We start from the raw sequence: 22,807 nt of genomic DNA, 5'->3' as shown, positions 1-22,807 counted from the left end.
AGCCATCAGAACTACAGATAATTGAACCAAGATTTTACACGAAAGAAGATGCTATAAGATTGTGCCCGAATGGTGTTCGTTTATTTCACACAAATCACGCGGTCGATACCTACAATAATGAAATTTTGCAAGGAGATCCCTATAAAGTTATTTCAACAGCGACTGACATCATCACGGGAACTAACACGGCTGAACATGAAGCTACTTGTCGCGTCAGATTGCACAAAAAGAGTGTCATCGATACCGGTGGACTACAGTACCAAGTAACTTTCGTAAAAGGAAAATATTATTTAGTTACGGCGAACATTGATGGGACTGATGGAATTGTGAATGGGGCAGTTGGCAAATTAGTCCATCTGGACTTCAGTGAAGACAACAACATTTGCCGATTCTGGCTGGAATTTAGTGGTTCACCAAAAGTCGGTAGAAAAGCGAGGAAAAAAAATGCCAGGTTAGCAATTCAAAGCAGAGTCAGTCCATTTGCTGTGCCTATTGAATTGAGAACCCGTCAGCCAACGGGTACTACAGGGGGAGAAACGCATGATTTCATGTGCCGTAACTGTGTACACCGCTGGTAGTGCGACTATACTCTCCACGTGAGGGCGGCTAATAACAGGTCCCGGTAAGGTCATGTCTCTGCCGAGGACGCTGGCGAATCGTAGTCGGGCGGGGAGAAGAACACTCCCTTCCTCAAATCACCCCAATCCAAGGTGGAACAGCATATGCCGAGGGATACATGTCCGGGGGGGTGCACGATCGTTAATATACGGACTCTGGGGTCCGGCCGACCCCTCAGTTTCAATCAGGCTTATCATGATAAGCGGGCAATGTCATGATGGACGAACCCCTTCCCGCGTACTCGTGGGTCCAAATATGAATTCAAGAAACAACACAAACAAAAATAGTGGAGAACGGAACTCCCCAAGAAAGTCCGTAAATGGGATCATGGATCCGTCAATCTCCAAGGCAGATAGACGCCAAAGAGATGCTGGGATGGCGAAGCTCCCCACTGAGGGACAACGTCCGGAGGCGAGCTGCGCCGGTGTAGGGGGAGATGCCAAGGCACCGACCCCCAAAACGGGGCCCACTATGGGACCACCGAACGGTGTGGGGGGCAAGACCCCACCTCCTCTCGCACCGGCGGCATCCCTAAAGAAGGCCCCGGTCCGGCGACTGCTGGCCCCTTGCAGCGGAAGGGCTCCTACAAGGATAGGAGGAGAGCGGCCTTCATTCTCATGAGGGCGGACCCATCTGCGGAATCCAACCCCGACCAGGCTGAGATCATAAAGTGGGCAAGGGAAATCCTGCCTGACTTTAAGCCAGCAAAAGCGGGTGTGAGACTGGATCAGAAGAAGCCGACAGAAGTAGGCGACTCTGCCAAGGATAGAGCACACAGTGCGAAGAGGCACTGAGGTGGAGCGCCCCTAGCTAAGAAAAAAAAGGTGCAGACGCAACTGAGTAACAGATCCTTCGCAGAGGTTACTAAGGGCAGGACCATCATTGGGGTCGTTGACAACGGCTCCAAAGATGGCCTGATTCCTAAGGAGCTTTGGTGGAGGGTGGTGAACGAGCTGCATGGGCGCTTCGTGGAGGAGATGCTCAAGAACGGAGGACCTCCACCGGACTGCGAAGACGCAGGGTGGTACCAAGGTAGCATCAAGGTGATAGCGTGCCAAGATGCGAGGTCTGTAAGCCTCTACAAGCGCATGATTGCGTCGCTTGGAGAGGTTTACCCAGGAGCCAGTCTGGAGGCGGTGGACTGGGACAAGATCCCCAGCAAACCGAGGGCCCGCGTATGGCTGACAGAGAAGCCGGCGGACCCTGCTACCATACTGGCCATGCTGAAAATGTGCAATCCCACACTCCCTACGGCGGACTGGAGAGCCGCCAAGGTGGAGGAAGCAGAGGGACTAAGAAGGCAGGTCGTCCTCACTCTAAATGAGGAGACTGCTAGGATCCTGGAGGGTGCTGGTAGCCGCATAAAGTACGGGTTTGAGCACGTAGCAGTGAGGATCTACAAGTCGGATGCGAGGAATAAGCCAGGAGGCTTATTCTACATCGACATGGAGACAGACGCACAAGAGCTAGACTTGGGGAAACCGACCGAAGAGGTCCGCCCAGAAGGAATGCCGGATGTGGAGGAGGACATTCTGGAAGGGTACACCTCAGAGGAGAGTGACCTGGCAAGGGCTCTTGGGGGCGTCGGCATGGAGGAAGACTCACTGCTAGGCTCCGACACCGAGGCTGAGGTTACTGTGGTGGAAAATCTAAAGGATGTCTCTGACATTCCTGCAGATAAATCTCCATCACAGTAAGGTGGCATCCGCCGCCCTCCTGCTCCATCTCGCAGAGAGTGGAGCTTACGTGGCCCTCATCCAAGAAGCCTGGATCTATGGAGATAGGATTCTCGGTTTGGGGGCGTCGGATTTCAGGCTGTACACAGCCGATGTAACAGGTAAAAAGCGAGCATGCATTCTCGCAAAAAAGAGCTTTAACATTTTCTTGCTACCAAATTTCAGCAATGAAGATCATGTAGCCGCATCGATAGAAGGCCAAGGCGGCCATCTAAAAATATGCTCGGCATATATGGGTCATGACCGAACAGGACCCCTACCGCACTCGCTACTTAGGCGGCTAGTGGAAGACAGCGAGAGGAGAAAAATCGACCTACTAATAGGATACGATGCCAACGCTCATCATAGTCAGTGGGGAAGCACGGACACAAATGGGAGGGGTGAGTCAATCTTCGATTTTATCCTCAGCTCTAAGCTTCTAGTGGGTAACAGAGGTTCAAAACCCACCTTCGTCGTCAAGAACAGGAGAGAGGTTCTTGACATTACACTATTCTCGCACTCCCTGGCTGATGCAATCACCAGCTGGAGAGTTCTAGACAAACACTCCTTTTCAGACCACCGCTACATTGAGGTTGTCGTAAATTTTGAAAACGTCACCAAGCAAGCAGTTCGGAACCCTAGGAAGGCAAACTGGGAGCTCTTTAAATCTATAAAACAACCCAGGAGATGCGTAGCCAGGGCCATCAGGGCCTACTCAACTACCTACTTAGTGACAGAAATCTTAAGTGGGCAATAGAAAGCTTTAAACCCTTCAAATCTCCGGGCCCAGACGGTATTATACCGGCTCAGTTATCCAGGGCCGGTATTAACCTAAGGAAAAATGGATCAAGAAAATCTTCAGTACATTCTTCACTACTGGTATGGTACCAAAGGCGTGGCTGTGCACGAAGGTTGTATTCATACCCCTAAGAACTACAGACCTATAAGTCTTTCATCCTTCCTCCCTAAGACTATGGAAAGACTCCTGAGTCTCCATCTCCAACTAACCATTAACCCAAGGGACATCTCATGCTCTCAGCATGCTTACAAAAGAGGCCGATCAACAGAAACAGCCCTACACGAAATCACTATGATCGCTGAGCGAGCGATCAACCTTAAGGAATACGCACTTGTTGCTTTTCTAGACATGGAAGGGGCCTTCAACAACATCTTGCCGTGCTCAATCATTGATGCACTGACGGGACTTGGAATAGACGACCGATCAATTGACCTAATACGGCAGATCCTGGTCAACAGGAGTGTCGTGGCTACTCTTGGAGGTTCGACTATTCGAAGATACGTCAAGGGGGCACCCCGCAAGGAGGTGTACTCTCACCACTACTCTGGAACGTGGCGGTTAATAGCCTACAACGATCCTTGGAGGGTGGCGGCTGTAAGATCATTGCGTACGCGGACGATGTTGCTATTGCCTTCGTAGGGAAATACCTTAAAAAAAACGTCAAAAAAACGCAAAAAAAAAAAAACGCCCTGTCTTACTTATTGCAGGTAGAATGCCTTGATGAAGATATTCAGACATACATTCAACATTTGATTGCCCTGCATGGTGATTTTAAAACTAGATTTGAAGACATTCTGTCGATGGAAATACCACCATGGATCATAAATCCATTTGATGAAACAGAAGTGGAGAATGTGATATTACAAGAGGAGCTACTCGAGCTCAGCACTAATGAGGAGCTGAAAGTGACATTTAAAAAAGGGTATCAGAAATTTTGGTTGCAGGCAGAAATACCTAAAAAATATCCTGGACTGTGGGCAATCACGCAAAAGCTTCTCATCATATCTCGTCGAAAAAAGTTTTAGTGCCGTTACAAACTTATTGAAGTGAAACTTCTTATACGACGCCGGAAAATGTTGCGTTAAACGTTTAACGCTCCAGTGGAGGGGGAATAGCGTTGAACGCTTAACGCAACTCGGAAGGAGAAGAGGAAAAGAGAAAGATAGAGTGCGAGAGAGAGAGAGAGTGAATGAGAGTAAGGTATCGCCGGGCGCATGCGCTGCTATGGCGATACACGTAGCGCGTAACAGCTGCCTAGACTAATATTAGTGCCTATGCGTGAGTGCATCAAGCGTCCTATGTGTCGAAAATTCTTTTTCTTATTCTTATCTCGTATTTTGTTATTAAAGTGTTTCCCATAATTAATTCGTGTTCTATATAATATTGACGCACTACTTGTAGTATTAGTACAGTGAATACAAATGAATACAGTACAATACAATACAGTGAATCAAACAAACAATAAAATGAGTGACAGTGAAAATACGCATAACACAGCGGATTCCAGGTTATGTGGTGGTACGTTTCTCTTGAATATTTCAATTGTCCATAACAGATGCACCTTGTGGATCATATCATCTTGAAATTAATATCAATTGGATTGGCAAAAATTTTAATGGTTTGATTTTGAATTGATTTTACAGCGGAAAAAGACAGTGCAGCCGGTGTTTTAAGAGGAGGGAACAGAGCACAATATTATCGTGAATACCGAGCACGAAAGAAAGCAGAACTTGGACTTTGCTTTATAATAAATTTATAAAATGTGAATTGAAGAAAGTGTTGGTCACTCCACCTTATTTTTATCCTTTCCCTCCCGCTATTTTTCTTTTATACGAAATAATATGCATTTTTTGGAATATCGCTAAGAAGTTTCACTTCTTTCGCGCGTAGGGACTCCACGCACACAATTTTTTAACAAAAAAAAGGAGCAGATTGAATATCACAGAACGGGGAGATTTGCGGTTATTTCTTACAAAACTCATGTCAAATATTGATAATTTGCTAACCATGCATCAAGCACATCCATCTCATTAAAATTATATATATTTTTCTTAATTACCATTGTAGAAGTTACATTACGTTATAAGTGTCCAATTGTCCCGCCCAAGGGAACCGTGGGCGGTAGACGCAAGGAAACAGCAGGCGATTCAGCAATGGGCATATGTACTGGGCAGTAGTTGCAGATGTACTTTCCCGCCAGCCGATAATAAAGTAGTTGAGTAGTGCCACAGCAAGCGAAGACTGGAGGGCGTATGGATAAGCACACTGAAAAGGAAAATTCGGGACTGACTGCCCGAACCCCCAAATAACAATGGGTTCTTCGTTAAACAATATCCCTTTTTGTTTACAATGAGTGTATCTCACCGGAGTTGACTCCTCGCCGTATCCTCGCTGGCTCTTCTCCAAAAAGGCTGCTGCAGGACGTGTAGTCTTGGTGCCTGGCGCCCGCTTGGCTCACGGTTCCCTCCGTTTGGACTCATATGCTTCAGTTGCGAAGACTATGCTGCATCAGGGCACGAAGGGCCTTCTCTTCAGGACCCAGTCCGGTTGCGTTCGCCACTCAACTCCAATCACCTGGGTGCCTACGCACCGTTGGATCTATGGCTGACCTCGCGCCTCCTTCACTCAAGGTGATTCAATGTACGTACGCCCCAGCGCCTGGATCTGGAGTCTCTTGACTTGACCAGGGTGTTTGGTTTTGGTTTTACTGTTGGGCTTAAGTTCCCGAGCTGGCTACCCCTCGCTTTACAGGACCACACCTGGTAGTTACGGTCAGGAATCGATAAGGCATACGCCAGACCGACCCGTCGCTATTGTTCTGACACCAGGATACCTGTCGTGTCCGGAAATAAACCAACTCGACTCGATTTACCCTTGGGCTTCAGTTCCGCCGCGGGTCCTTGATCCTTTCCCCACTTGCTCCTTGACTTATCTTTGCATGACTCGCGTACAGCCGCCGGACTTACCCAAAGGGGGTACTTGAGCCACGGATCACACATCCTTGCGCACTCGATCTACCCACGGAGGTCCTTAAGCCTATACTCCTAATTCCTCCAAGGAATTTTTCCCGCTTAAATGTTAGACTTACCCACGGGGCACTTTCAACACTTCCATCTTCCCTAGAAGACCGCTACGTTTCCCGCCGTCCGTGCTCTCTCCTTCGACATTTCACGCCGTCTCCTCTTTCTTCTTTGTCCGTATGCTCCTTTGTCCGTATGCCAGCTTGCCTGCCCTACGCTGTTGTCCCCTCTTGCCACCTGTCTTGCCGTGTGGGAGACTTTATCCCAGTGGTTTCCAAACTGTTTTCTCTCATAGACCACTTTCAAAACTTGGCTGGATCCGGTGGACCCCCTGCAGCTAAATAACTATCAATTTTTGTAATCAACGACGAATCAACAGTTTTGGAAAAAAAGGTTAAAATTTATTGATTGATAGGGTTTTAATCATTTGATAATAAAGTCGATTGAACAAATTTTAAATTTTAATTGATTGTGCTGCGAACGCATGTCAAAAAAGAAGAGTTGGCCAATCGAAAAAGTAGCTCATAGCACAAGTACCAATCAATTTTTACAAATTTTAATTAAAAAACGTCAAAACTAAGTTGCAAAAAGAAGTAGGTATATCCTTGTGTTGTAGATATTTATTCAAATATTTAAATTATTACACTAATAATTATTATTGTTATAACAGTCGTAATGTTATCAAAATTGGACACTTATATCGTAAATTAACTTCTACAATGGTAATTAAGAAAAATATATATAATTTTAATGAGATGGATGTGCTTGATGCATGGTTAGCAAATTATCAATATTTGACATGAGTTTTGTAAGAAATAACCGCAATTTTTGCCAATCCAATTGATATTAATTTCAAGATGATATGATCCACAAGGTGCAACTGTTATGGACAATTGAAATTTCCGTTTTTCCCTGGTATAGTGGTCCAAGGTTCCTCAATAATATAAACAAATAATATTAATAAATGAAATATTATATTTAATTGTTATTGTGCCAGGTTCACGGCCTCACTTTCGGATGCTATTTTACGTAGGTCTGGTCTTCACTTTTTCTGTGACGGTTGTCGTGCTGTTCAAGACGAAATGAGATCATTCAAGAGGCAGCCTAAAAGTGGATTCATCAATTCAGCAATTTTCGTAAAATCAATGACGAACTCTCTCCGCTCGATGCACAGTTTAGTCTTCAACTACTAAATGAGTCTCCGAAGCGTAAGAAATCCTCTTTTAGTGATGTGCTTGTGACGAATAATCTTCAGCCTGCTTAGCAGCCGCGTATATCTCTGGCCACCCCAAGGGGCGGACCTGAGAAAAATTTGTCCGATATGTCCTCTGTGGCATTGCTTCAAGTGATCTCAGACCAATAATTCAAACCCCAGTAACAGTCACCAAACAGGGTTATCAACCGTTCGCACCCCCGGTACGTACTGATGCCGCAGTTTTCGTTACGGCGGCACCAAAAACATTGCAGGTGATCCCACCATCGAAACACATTTTTGTTTACCGGCACATTTTTCAGATGTTCAAGACGATTTGTTCCGCCAGCTTTTGGCCAGAGAACATCTTCGTCCAAGAACTTGAAGAAAACAATGACCCAACCCGTGGGTTCAAAAAACTAATGTCTTCACTACCTATCAGAATACTAGAGGGTTTCGTAGTAAACTTCCCAAACTGTATTATGATAGTTCTTTCTTTGCATTCTTTGCCATTGTATTTACAGAAACTTGGTTAAAGCCGGAGTTTTTACTAGTAGGTACACCACTTTTAGATGTGGGGAGATGCAGGGGAGAAGGTGTGTTAATCTCTGTAGACTCCAAACTCGCTTCTGAAGAGGTAAAATCACAAGAGTTTGGTGATATTGAATTTCTTTGCATCAAAATTACTTTGTCCGATCAATCTTTGTATGTTACCCGTTCTTACATACCACCTTTGTCCGAACCGCCAACATTCGGCAACATGGTTTTCGATCGTCTGTCTAATGGTGACCAGCTGATAGCTCCGGGTGGCTTTAATATCCCAGATCTTATGTGGTCAAATGATGCAAATTCACAGTCTTTACAGCTAAACTCCCACCACGACATCCCTGCCGGCATCTTAACCATGTTAGAAATTCTTTAGGTGTTCTGTTGGACTTATGTTTCGTTTCTGATCCTGATGGAATTACTCTTTCCAGAACTTTGCCCCTTTTTAACCCTGAGGATCCACATCCTCCCACTCTTGAGGTTTCAATCGAAAAAGTTGCTTTATTGACCTTAAGTCTACACTTAAATCTCTTAAAGCTCTGCCGTAAGGCTGACTTTATGAAATTAAATAAGTTAATTTCGGTATTTGTTTGGTCTGATTTACTAGCATGTGAGGATATAAACATCGAATAAAAATAATTTTATTACACTTTAGACATAATTTTCGACGCTTGCGTGCCATGCAAATATCCGTCCACTTCAACAAATCCGCCTTGGTATACGAGGCGCTTTTATAAATTTAAAGAACATTATGAGTAGACTTTTGAATAAACATAAATTATCTGGCTATACAGCAGGTATAGGAGTTATATTCACCGCTGCCGGTTTCCGTTTTTCAGGATCAGAAGCAGTTTTATAACTTTGTAAACATGTATCTTTTCCTCCACTGCTTAAGTTTGAGAACTCTAATGCGAGCACTGATCAGGCAATGGCCGATACCTAGCTGCAGTTCAGTACCTAGCAGCAGTACCTAGCAAAGTGGTGTGTTATCGCATCTTCTTAAGGTCAAGCCCGTGTATTCGCCAGGCCCTGATGGTGTACCAGGCTGTGTTCTGAAGAACTGCGCTGAGGCTCTGTGCAAACCGTGCTTCTTTAACTCTTTATCTATCTATCACTGGAAACTTCAAACTTCCCCTTATCTTTCATTATTCCGCTACGTAAAAAAATCCGAAGCTGCAAATTATAGAGAAATCTGTAAATTGTCAGCATTTCCGAAGCTTTTTGAAAAACTTATCACTCCACATTTGCAACACCTATGTAGTTTAGTAATAACTCCGTGCCAGCATGGCTTCATGAAGCGCCGTTTCACCACTACCAAATTATTGGAGCTAACATCTTTAAACACGGATGGGTTTCGGAATGGCATACAAACAGAAGTCATTTACACTGACTTAAGTAAAGAATTTGACTCTGTTAACCATTCGCTTCTTATAAGTAAACTCAGTTTTTTCGGATTCCCAACTGATCTTCTTATGTGGATTTCGAGCTATTTGTCTGGGAGAACCCAACGTTTTTTCTTTAAAGATGTTACCTCGCGTTTAGTCCGCATCTTGGACCTCTACTTTTTACATTGTTTATTAACGACTTGCCCCTTGCCTTAACTAATTCACTTGTACTTATGTACGCTGATGACGTTAAGCTATGCCATCAGTATAAATTCACTAGCGCCCAGTCTAGACTTTAATCCGATTTGGATAAACTTCAAAATTGGTGTTTAGCAAATAACCTAAAGCTTAATGGATCGAAATGTAACCTCATGTCTATTTACCGATCTAGTCCTCACCAGGCTAAGTACTTTCTCTATGGGAACGCCTTAGAACGATTAACTCAGGTTAACGATCTAGGTGTCCTATTAGATTTGAGACTTAAACTTACCGACCATATATCTACCATGGTTAATAAAGCTATGGGTGTGCTTGGTTTTATTAAAAGATGGTCAAAAGAATTTAATGACCCGTACATAACAAAAACGTTATATACATCACTGGTCCGTCCGATTCTTGAGAATGGATCGTGTGTCTGTAGTCCTCAATATGGAGTACACCAAGATCACATAGAATCTGTACAAAAAAACTTTCTGACTTTTGCTCTTAGGAAACTTAATTGGGATGCAAATTTTCACCTCCCCTCTTATCGTCGTAGACTTTTACTAATCAACTTACAATCATTAACAAACCGTAGAACGATGCTGGGTATCATGTTTCTATATATGTAATCTTATTTATGTAAATATATATAGCCAGCATTTACTAACACGCGTAAATTTTAACGTTCCTAGTAGAAGGACTAGAAACTTTCGTCCTCTACTCCTCAGCCATTGTAGTTCGACATATGCCCAACACGATCCGATCAGGGTATTATGTTAGGACTACAATAGTCTCTACTACATCTTGTCACTTTGCTCTACTAATAATCTTAAATCGCTTATACTAACCGCCTTATCTGTGCAACACTCTTCCTCGTGATATCTTTCTCCCACGCTTCGCTTAACTATCTCGGATCTATTCACGCGATTCGAGCCATACGTTTCGCGTCCCTCGGTCGGTTGGACGGAAAGTGGGCGAAAATAAAAAAAAAGGCTAATACGAAACTTTACTAAGGACTCCGCAGAGCGGAAACTCAACGAAGGATACTTCGAGGAGAGACTAAGATAGCTCACTTACTCATGGACCCAGTTTAAAAACAAGAAAGGAAAGCTAACTTCGGGCGGAGCCGAAGTTTATATACCCTTGCAGTTGAGTCGCAGTCCGCTAGGTGCGCCACGCATCTTATATTATTTGGTATATAGCGGATCGTATATAGTTGGCCGATCCTTTTGAAATTTGGCATATCGAATTATTTTGACAAAAGAATTATACATTGAAACTCCTATCCTTCTAACTTGAAAATCAACGATGTTATAGCATTTCCGATCAATCAGTTATATGGCAGCTATAGGATATAGTCGGCTGATCCTTATGAAATTCGACAAATCAGATTGGTTTTCCCAAAATAGAATGTGTACCAAATCCCATCTTTCTAACTTAAAAAACACCAAAGTTATGCCAATTTCGATTGTTCTATGACAGCTATAGGATATAGTCGGCCGATCGCTATGAAATTTTGTACATAAGATATTTTGGTCAAATATAACATGTGTGGAAAGTCCCTTAAAAAACACCAAAGTTATGTCATTTCCGATCAATCAGTTATATGGCAGCTATAGGATATAGTCGACCGATCCCGGCCGTACCGACTTATATACTGCCTGCAAAGGAAAGAAGGATGTGTGCAAAGTTTGAACTCGATAGCTGTAAAACTGAGAGACTAGTTTGCGTAGAAACAGACAGACGGACAGACAGACAGACGGACAGACGGACATGCTCATATCGACTCAGGAGGTGATCCTGATCAAGAATATATATACTTTATAGGGTCGGAGATGTCTCCTTCACTGCGTTGCACACTTTTGACCAAAATTATAATACCCTCTGCAAGGGTATAAAAAATTTTGCCAAGCTCCATGAGGTAGCACTAAGTCCTGAGAATGAGTGTTTCATAAAGGCGTGTGAAGACCTTGTGAAAAAATATGTAATAGTCATATTTTCGGATGGAATACCATCAATCAAGCTCGTCACAGCGCCCCTTAAAAGAGGAGCAGCGGTGCAGCTTACATGATACCGTGTTTTGAACGGTCGCCACTCCCAAGGCACTCAATTTGTCAATGTGATAATGCGGAAAGATACGTCTACCGCGCCACGTCACTCCAGCTCAGTGTGTGGCTGACACACTGGGACTTGGAGCCATTAACCTGAACATCCTGAGGCATTAACCTGAGGGACATCATACATAAAGACCCAAACTAATAGACAGTTTTACTACAGGAAAATGTGCCCATTAATCACGCGGTTACGGCTCCGGAAGCTATCGAGCCATTAAAAGTATTCGGTGGATTCAACGCATCGATGCGAAGTTCTAGTACAATCATCGTCAAAGAACTACTGGAAAAACCTAGAAGATTAAAAGATTCCCGCCGATGGCGGACCAAAAAGACGAGCCATTAAACCACAAGCCGAAGTTTGTCCACGAGACGATCCTCAGAAGGACATTAACGCTCAAGCCCAAGTTTGTCAATTCACAACTAAAGAGCATAAAGTGCTAGTGCCAGTAAACAATCGAATTCAAGGGTGCGCATAAACTGTGCAAAGGGGAGATACAGCACCAGCCATGTTATCTCCAAAAGGGACTAAGAAGCAAGGCTAAGAATGGACCGAAAACGCCTAACATGGGATGCAGAAGGTATCTTACCATGTTGTGTGTCACCCTCATAATTCAAATATGTTTTGTTGGTTTTAAAATAACATTTTAGTTATTAATTTTAAGATTTACAGTATTTTCTAGTACAAGGGTATACAGCGGTTCACTAAAACGGTCTGACAACCTTTTATCACGTTTTTTTTATACTCGCAGAGGTAATTTTGGTAGTGAAGGAGACATCTCCGACCCTATTAAGTATATATATTCTTGGTCAGGATCACCACCTGAGTCGATATAAGCATGTCCGTCTGTCTGTTTTCACGTAAACTAGTCTCTCAGTTTTGAAGCTATCAAGTTGAAACTTTGCACACACCCTTCTTTCCTTTGCAGGCAGTATATAAGTCGAAACGGCCGGAATCGGTTGACTATAACTGATTAGCAGCTTAGAAGGGTGGGACTTTCTATGGATTCTAATTTAGGCAAACTTATATGATCTGGCAATTTCATAAGGATCGGCCGTCTATATCCTATAGCTGCCATATAACTGATTGATCGGAAATACCATAACTCAGACTCGGGTTGAGTTATTCCCGGACACAACGGGTATCCTGGTCAGCCTGGCGTACGACGGATAAGCCTGGCGTACGCCTTGCCTGCTCCTGTACAGTAGAATCCTGATCCAGGCGCTGGAGCGTATGCACAGCGTAAGACCTGGAGTTAAAGGAGACGCGACGCCAAAACCTCTGGCCTGCCATAGATCCTGCGGTGCGTATGTACGCAGGTGTTTGGAGGCGAGTGACGAACGCTACAAAGGGGTGTGTCCTGCGAGGTAGGTAGGTCCGGCCGCTAAGCAGCGAAAAGCATATCCTGCCCGGCGTATGCCTCGAGGTGAGCCGATCGGTCTGTTAAAACGGAAGAGGTGCCGGCCACGGCGAAAGGGCATCCACGCTGAGCCGAAGATACCAAAGGTCCACGGCACCCGCAACGGAAGAGCAGCAACAAAAGCAGCGACGACGAGGGAGCAGCAGTGACGACGAGGGAGCAGCAGCGAAGAGGAGGGAGCAGCAGCGGCGACGAGGGAGCAGACGGAGGGACGGCAAGACACCAAGAGGCGTTTGAGAAGTTAAAGTCGCGTTTAGCAGAGGATCCAGTGCTAGCATGCCCCGATTTCACGAAGAAGTTTGTGCTGCAAACAGATGCCAGCGACTACAGCGTGGGTGCAGTACTGGCGCAGGACACGGATGAGGGCGAGCGAGTGGTCGCTTACGCCAACCGAAAGTTAATAGCCGCGGAGAAGAATTACTCGGCAACGGAAAAAGAGTGCCTGGCAATAATATGGGCCATTCGGCAGATGAGACCATACCTGGAGGGGTACCAGTTCGACGTGATCACGGATCACATGGCGCTGAAGTGGTTGAACAATTTAGAGAGCCCACTCGGAAGGATCGCGAGATGGGTCTTCGAATTGCAATAGTACGATTACGTTATCAGCTACAGGAAAGGCAAGCTGAACGTAGTCACGGAATGCATTTGGATAGGCTCACTGAAGAAGAAGATAAAGGAAAACCCACAGAAATATTCGGAATACGTTGAGGAGGCAGGCCTGATTTGCCGACATGTTCCACACAGAGCCGGGAGCGAAGAAATGGCATCGTGGAAACTATGTGTGCCGATGGACATGAGGCAACAGGTGCTGAAGGAGCACCCACAGCGGGACATCTAGGCAGAAGGAAAACGATTGCGAAAGTAGCAGCACGGTACTTCTGGCCAGGGATGCAAAGGGATGTAACTATGTCAGGAAATGCGAGACATGCATGCGGTATAAACCGATCCATATGCAGGCCGCAGGGAAAATGCTGACACAGGTCCCAGAGGAGCCGTGGGCGACGGTATGTGCAGACTTCGTGGGACCGTTGCCGAGGTCCAAGCATGGAAACACCATGCTATTGGTGATGATCGATCGATTTTCCCAATGCGGAAAGCCACAACGGAGACGCTGCAAAAACAATCCGCGAAAGGATCATCGCTAGATACGGGGTGTTAAAGGTGATGGTGACTGACAATGGTGTCCAGTTCACCAGTAGGAGTTTCAAGAAATTTCTCGAGGAGCTCGGAATTCGCCATCAGTTTATAGCACCATACACGCCGCCGGAAAGCCCTACGGAAAGGGCAAACCGGTCGGTTAAAAAGATGATCGCCCAGTTCGAAGGCAATGACCAAAGGACTTGGGACGAGCACTGGCCAGAATTAATGCTGGCGGTGAACTCGAGCGTGTCAGACTCCACGGGATACTCACCATGCTTCGTAACCCAAGGCAGAGAGCCAAGAATGCCGAAAGCGATATTCGACAAAGGGGCATTGGAGACAGGAGAAGCACAAGCCACCCTCTCAGAAAATGCGACAAAATTAAAGGAAGGGTTCGAGCTGGAGCGGAGGAACATGGAGAGCGCGGCGAAGGAGCAAGCTCGGCACTACAACCTCAGGAGGCGGGAGTGGAGCACGAAAATCGGCGATACGGTGTGCGCAAAAGAGCACCATTTGTCCAAAGCGGCGGAAGGTTTAGCGGCGAAACTAGCGCCGAGATACGACGGGCCATACATAGTGACGAATTTCATTTCGCCGGTGATCGCCGTGCTACGTCACGGGAGCACAAAGAAAGAGAAGAGAGCCGGAAAGAAGACAAAGAAAGAGAAGAGAGGAATCGGCACCGCAGGCGTAGGGCAGAAGAAAAAGGAGAATGTGCAATCACCAATAAGGTAAACAAAAAAAAAAGAACACTGGAAAAAAAATCAAAAGAAAAAAATATATTAAAAAAAATATTTAAAAAAAAATATTAAAAAGGAAAAATATTTAAAAATAAAAACAATATATTAAAAAATATTTATTAGAAAAATGAAAATATGAAAAATATGCATGAAAAAAAATATAAAAAAAATTGGAAAAGATACTAGAAAAAAAATATTAAAGAGAATATATATACTGATATGGAAAAAGATGAAGGAGAAAATATACATCGGAAGGAAAAACTGCACAAACAACAGCACAAAAGGGAAATGGAATGGGAACGACCCTAACATCACCCGAAGAAGGGGGTAGGTGGATAATGGTATCCACACAAATTATCCACACGCAAGAAAAAAACAAACCAAAAAAAAACAACATGAAACAACTAAATTAAGCCCGCCGATAGAAATGCGGCGGGAATTGGAGAAAGCTAACGGATAAAAGTAGATAAGCGAAGGATTAACGACCGACTCTTCTAGGAAAGCTGGAAGAGTTGAGTGAAGGACCCCCGTGGATAAGTCTGACATTCAAGCGGAAAAGTTTCCTTGGAGGAATTAGGTGTAGAGGCTGAAGGACCCCCCGTGGGTAAGTCCGACAGTCTCAAGTGCGGGATTTAGAGCGAGTGCGAAGGATCTGAGAGGCAGTAGCCAAAGGACCCCCTGTGGGTAAGTCCAGCAGCGGTACGCGAGTCGATCAAGCAATAGAAGTCAGGAGCAAGTGGGAAAAGGATCAAGGATACGCGGCGAAACCGAATCCCAAGGGTAAATCGAGTTAGGTTATTCCCGGACACGACAGGTATCCTGGCGATAGCGTCGTATCGGCCTGGCGTACGCCTTGTCGGTTCCTGATCAATAAGTCCAGGTGTGATCCTGTGAAGAAAGGGATAGCCAGCTCGGGAACTCAAGCCCACCATTGAAACCAAGCAGGGACACCCCGGGAGAGTCATTAGAATCCTGATCCAGGCGCTGGGGCGTATGCACATCGTAAGACCTGGAGTTAAAGGAGACGCGACGCCAAAACCTCTGGCCTGCCATAGATCCTGCGGGGCGTATGCACGCAGGTGTTTGGAGGCGAGTGACGAACGTGACAAAGGGGTGTGTCCTGCGGGGTAGGTAGGCCCTTCGTGCCCTGATCCGGCCGCTAAGCAGCGAAAAGCATATCCTGCCCGACGTATGCCTGGGAGGTGAGCCGATCGGTCTGTTAACACGGATTAGGTGCCGTCCATACCAAAGGTCCACGGCACCCGCAACGGAAGAGCAGCCACAGGAGCGGCGACGACGAGGGAGCAGCAGCGACGACGAGGAAGAGTTTGAGGTATGAGTAAGATTCCCCAGTAAGAGTGGCCCAAGTAAAAGCATGTGGTAGGTAAAAAATTTTTCTTTACTTATAATTATTAAAATTGTATATCTAAGAATATTTGCCTCTTCGTTCATTATTTCATTTAAATTTGTAGTTATTTGCACAATGGTATTAATTATGCTACTTGTTTGATTATTTTTTTTCGTTTAGGAGTTTAATTATTATTAACTTCACTTAACTATTGCAAGTTAAAACACGTGCCGAATAAGAATAATTTTTATAAAAAATGTTGTACACCAATATAGCATGTTTTCGTCACAAAAATTGACAGCAGAAATTTTGGGTTTCGCATGCAGGTTTGCCACCTCGTCAAGAGGTTTTTTTAAATGATTTATAATTTTTATGTTTTGCTATATTTCCATAAATTTACCACCTACCAGCAAATTTCCATGTACCAAATTAACTATTGAACTTTTGTTTTTATAAAGTCAGTCTCAGACAATCCTATTTTTTATAAAGTCAGTCTCAGACAATCCTATTTTGAACTCATTTATGTCTCCAAGTCCAATTTGTTCAAGTGCAAGTTGCGGCAACAAGCCAGCAATCGGTTTATGTACCCTTTGCTTCCCCTAATCATTACAGATTAACAACGTCTAATCTATTAATTCTGTGGAATGTTTCAACAAAATCTGACAGCTAGCAGAATAACCAAAAACAATTCGTTACAATTACACCGGTCAAAAAAAAAATTTTTTTTTGCGCATGGGTTTTAGTTAATTTACATTGATTATATAAACAAAAATATGTAAAAACAAGAAAGGAAAGCTAACTTCGGGCGGAGCCGAAGTTGATATAACCTTGCAGTTCAGTCGCTGTCCGCTAGGTGGCGCCACGCATCTTATATTATTAGATATACAGCGGATCGTATATAGTCGGCCGATCCTTATGAAAATTGGCAGATCAGTTTGTTTTTCCCAAAATAGAATCTGTACCAAATCCCATCTTTCTAACATAAAAAACACCAAAGTTATGCCAATTCCGATCGTTGTATGACAGCTATATGATATAGTCGGCCGATCCTTATGAAATTTTGTACGTAAGATATGTTGGTCAAATATAACATGTGTGGAAAGTCCCAACCCTCTAACTTAAAAAACACCAATTAGTTATGGCAGACTAGTTTGCGTAGAAACAGACAGACGGACAGACGGACAGACGGACATGCTCATATCAACTCAGGAGGTGATCCTGATCAAGAATATATATACTTTATAGGGTCGGAGATGTCTCCTTCACTGCGTTGCACACTTTTGACCAAAATTATAATACCCTCTGCAAGGGTATAAAAATGCGATTACAATTCGAAAATATTTGCTTTTTGAGAAGTTATAGCGTCTATTATTAATGTATTTTCATTGATGTGATTTTTAAATAATTTTACAAAAGCAAATTCAGAACATTTTTTTGTTCTTATTCTTATTTCTATGTGTATAAGAAATAAAAATAAGATATTTATAACCCGTGCGCAAAAATGCTGTAGACCGGTGTTATTAACAAAATTAGTTTATTTAAAAATCACGTTCTGAAATAAAATTTCTGCAAGCTTCATTAGTACCCTGTGCAAGAACGTCAACGCCAAAAATGTTATAAAATTATATTATTATTTTCTTCATTTCAGATATTTTACGAATTGATCATTTATGGATTTTGCCAAATCTCACCAGGCTCTCTCTAAATTGTAATAAGATTGAGGCAATTGAAAATATTGAGATGTTAACTAACCTAAAGGAATTAAATTTAAGCTTCAACTTTATTGAAAAAATTGAAAATTTGGATGCATTGGTTAATCTTGAAGTTGTATCGTTATTTAGTAACAGAATTGAAATTATAGAAAATATGGATAAATTATCAAAATTGGTCATCATAAGTCTTGGAAATAATTTAATTGATTCTGTTGAAGGCGTAAGTTAGTTTCAATTTTTAATATATATTGCACAGAATATAATTTACTAATAGCTCATGTGAAGAAATTAGATCTCCTCAAACACCAAGGCAGCGGGGTAAGCCAATCAATATTGTAAAAACAGGAAATCGTGGAGGGGGGCTGGAGTTGTGTGGGGGTGAAAAGTCTAATCCAATTTCAAAATTTAGATGGAAAGGATCTGATTAATTAATTCATCGAACGTTTTTTTTCTCTCCTGTTATGAACATCCAACTTACATCCAACTTATGCATACATGTCACTATAAAAGAACGAGAGGGGTGTTGGCCTTGAGCTGACGAATTGCCACCAAAATGCAGCAGACTATGATGCCTGCTACCACACGCACGGCAGCTTGACGCATTGCAATGCCGAGATAGGTGCCGACGGCAAATCCATGATCTCCAATAAAATAAATAAATAAAGTCCAATAAATAAAGTCCTGCATCACTACATCATCTGCATCGTAGCATCATCAATCTTCTGCAACAGCACTTGGATTATGATGCAGCTTGCAATCTGCAATGTTGTGCTCATGCTTGCAAGGGCTCGCATATGCGAATTAAATTTGTTCGAAAGTTCGCGAAGCCTCGTCGCCGATGCGGACTCTACGGCCCTCAGATTCATTATCTCAATAACATGAGCTTGAAAAATGAGCCTGCGATTACTAAACCTTTTGTTTAGCAGCTTTAATGCGACGTCATAATTTTTGTCCGTGAGCTCCAACGATCGAACAGTCTCCAAGGCAGATTCACGAAGGCAGGACCGCAACCGTTGAAGCTTCTCGACCCGACTGATGAATGGGTTTGTGTCCACCATGGCCGAGAGCAATGACCGAAATAATCTCCTGGTCCAGGATGAATCGTGCCTCCCTCGCCGCATCGTTGAAGATGACGCGCAGATCGCTTCTGAGTTCTGCAACATCCAACTCTGAAACTTTCTTGAGCGAGCTAATGAAATCCGAACCGATGTCTTCCAATTCGCTAAGACGCACATTTAGCATTTCCTCCGGAAATGTCTCCACTGATTTCAAGGAGGACAGCAATCCTTGAAGATCCTCAAGAAGGACAACTGCACTTTGGCTCAGGAATACTTTCCTTCCAGGAGACCAACACTCGAAAAACAAAAATTTTTTGTTTTCTCAACAAATTAGTGCGAAACATTAATTTTAATTCGCAACACAACTTATTTAGTTCTAAAATTTATTTTAGTTCGCTTATTTATTGTCAGCTCACAACCCTCTGTGCAACTTCTATATCACGAGCGATTGTAGCACTCTGCAAACAGCGTGTGTATGTATGCCAACTGATGTTAAATTGCGCGCACAAATTACAAACCAAAAATTTTTTTTTCTGTTTTAATTTGTTTTTATTATTTATCTATATACATATATGAACCACCACTTATAACTCAAGAACGGCAGAACAGATTTGGCTAAAAATTGGTAGGGAGGTAGCTTAGAGCCAGGAGACGGACATAGGATACTTTTTATCCCGTTCGACAGCGTTCCCGTGTGACTTGACATGAAACGTCAGTCACTATAAAACGTGGTAACAGATTTACACGACATGATAGAACGACAGCAATAGATTTAATTCGCTCGCAAAGACATGAACACGAGCAAGGTCTGTTGAATTCCGTGCACAGATAACAGTAGATCGAAATCAGCATTTTCTTGCATTTCGATATGAACCAGCTGTTGATTATAGCTCCAGTCGCTATGTTGTCATTGGCCAGATGAGCCATGTCTGCACTTGCTGCCAGGCTCTGAAGTTCAATAATGAAACGAAAGAAATGTGTTGTTCTGGCGGGAAAATCAAATTACGTCAACTTGAAACACCACCAGAGCCACTGCGAACTCTGCTTGCTGGAACCACTGCTGAATCGAAGCATTTCCTATTAAATATTAGGAAATATAATTCTACCTTCCAAATGACGTCATTTGGTTCGTAAATTGCAACTGACGAATTCATGCCAACTTTCAAAATCAAAGGGCAAATATATCACAAAGCTGGCGCCCTGCTCCCGTCCCCAGACAGTGAACATAAATTTCTTCAAATGTACTTCAACATCAGGTATTGGAAAAGAGCTGCGAGCATGTAAACTCATTGTTTGGGATGAATGTACCAAGGCACACAAAAAAGCGTTTCTGTCGTGTTCTTCATTTCTTGATCGTTCAACCACAATACGCCACAGAGAAGCGTGGCAGGGTACCGCTAGTAAAATATATAAAAAACTTTCTTTTATATATATAGATTATATTACAAGTACAATCACGTTGGGGATACCAAAAGTTCAGTTACCGAGCGTTTTCGGGAAATTTATTTAATGTTCTAATTACACAGGCCAACAGCAAAAAATCTCCACGCATAATTTTACCTGCTCCATAACCTTTAGGCTCCCCTGAATCAAAGTCCAGAACAAACATAGGTTCTATCACCCACCTTTTCCGCGGTACACCTAAGAGAAGAAATTGATCAAATTTTACCATATATTGAATTATGTAGGCCGTGAAATGGCTACGACCATCATTGTTTCCAGTACATATCATTTTTGAAATGTATGTGTACCAACTAAAATTAAAAAATGGTATCTAGCAGTTACCATATCTTTGGAATACTCATCCAAAGTTGAAATCTCAGATTTTCTACGTTCATTTTTTCTCTTCTATGATTTTTCCCCAAACATTTTTCTATGGAAGATTTTTATTTCCTTATTGAAATCAGTAGATCATACCATGTTTTAATTTTGGATTTAAGGAAAAACTCGGAATAATTTTATTGAATTTAATATAGGTGGTTCAACAATATTTTCTTAAATTAAATTGGAGTTTTTAATCTCATATTTTCAAAAAGTCATGACTATCTACAACTTCTGTAAAGCTTTACTAAACAAGCTGAACCTGCAATAGATACGTTTTGAATATAGAAACAGTTTTAGATAGCCATGACTTTTTGAAAATATGAGATTAAAAACTCCAATTTAATTTAAGAAAATATTGTTGAACCACCTATATTAAATTCAATAAAATTATTCCGAGTTTTTCCTTAAATCCAAAATTAAAACATGGTATGATTTACTGATTTCAATAAGGAAATAAAAATCTTCCATAGAAAAATGTTTGGGGAAAAATCATAGAAGAGCAAAAATTAACGTAGAAAATCTGAGATTTCAACTTTGGATGAGTATTCCAAAGATATGGTAACTGCTAGATACCATTTTTTAATTTTAGTTGGTACACATACATTTCAAAAATGATATGTACTGGAAACAATAATGGTCGTAGCCATTTCACGGCCTACATAATTCAATATATGGTAAAATCTGATCAATTTCTTCTCTTAGGTGTACCGCGGAAACGGTGGGTGATAGAACCTATGTTTGTTCTGGACTTTGGTTCAGGGGAGCCTAAAGATTATGGAGCAGGTAAAATTATGCGTGGAGGAAAAAAAAAGTTGGAAATTGTCGGCCTGTGTTATTGGCTTTATTAGAAAAAAGCACTGTTCGATGTATTAATATAACTCATTTAATTGTTATGGGTTTATACTAAAGCATATGTACATATGTGTCTGGGAAGGGTTGAAGACCGAATTAGAATAAAGACGCGGAAGCGCGGCTCAACGCTTGATGCTGTGCATGGCTACGCTAGCGCATGGCGGCAGATGCAGGTGGCCGATCGAATGCCCGAGAGCAGGCGACGCGAACATATGTGAATATACAAGAAAGTGACGTCCCGAATTCAATAATTTATTGCCGGCCAAACTTCTTTCCGGCGGCTGCCTGACCCGACATGCTCATGAAGGGGCAGCAGGCACAAGGGACAACGGGGAGGGATGAAGGGAAGGCGGCAGATCCCTCTTAATGGACGGTCTTTGTCGTGAAACAAATGAAAACGCTGATGTAACATTTTATGGGAGCCTTGTTGCGAACCTCCGACTTATAGAAGAAAGGGTCGCAAAAATCGATTCCGGTTAGATTTATTTTTCTCCATGAGCACGGTTTTTTTGCCCCCAATCGGCCAATACTGAGAACGTATCATAGCCAATAACGATCAAGGTCCAGCGTGCAGGTTGTGCTCATGAAAGCTAAGAATTATGCTTCGCGATACCGGATGGCTCCTGGGCAAAATTACTGGGTAACGACCATCGTAATCCAAGGATGAATTCTTGAGACGCCCAACAACTTAAAGCAATACAAACTGATCCAAAGCCAGCGAACTGGTGGAGGCAACCATTCCCTTTGTCTGCAAAGTCTTTATTTCATCACCCAAATGAGCGCGCTGAACTGCCCACAAAAGCATGCGAGTCCCCGCCGTTCGCCAGCTCAAGGCCAACACCCCTCTCCCGAGGTTTTTGCATCTAGCGACGCTTTTTCTAGGTAAGCGTCCGCTCCCGTCAATTCTCTTGTAGCCAATTCTGTTGCTAACCACTGCCAATATTCTGGTTAGGAACCGCTCCGGAGATCTACTATCCTACCGAGCGCTGCTCGATTCTGGTTCGCAGGTGTATCTAGTCACCTCAAGGGTGGCAAACCAGCAACAGCTTTACATTGGCGAGAATTTTCCAAAAGCTGACGTCCAATGCAAAATTGGGCTGAAGATCAGTGACGTTTGATTGC

At 43.1% G+C, this 22,807-nt stretch overlaps 1 long non-coding RNA gene across 1 annotated transcript; it reads left to right on the top strand.

The window, feature by feature from the left end:
* Window positions 1–395: 395 nt before the first annotated feature.
* On the top strand, window positions 396–18,168 carry LOC116656509. Its single transcript, XR_004311435.1, has 3 exons — window positions 396–405; window positions 927–929; window positions 17,888–18,168. It is a non-coding gene; the product is annotated as an uncharacterized LOC116656509 (long non-coding RNA).
* Window positions 18,169–22,807: the final 4,639 nt, after the last annotated feature.

This window comes from Drosophila ananassae (assembly GCF_017639315.1).
Source record: "Drosophila ananassae strain 14024-0371.13 chromosome Y unlocalized genomic scaffold, ASM1763931v2 tig00000099, whole genome shotgun sequence".
NCBI lineage: Eukaryota > Metazoa > Arthropoda > Insecta > Diptera > Drosophilidae > Drosophila > Drosophila ananassae.
The sequence above is the reverse complement of the archived record's forward strand: the minus strand, read 5'-3'. Positions and strand labels throughout refer to the sequence as shown.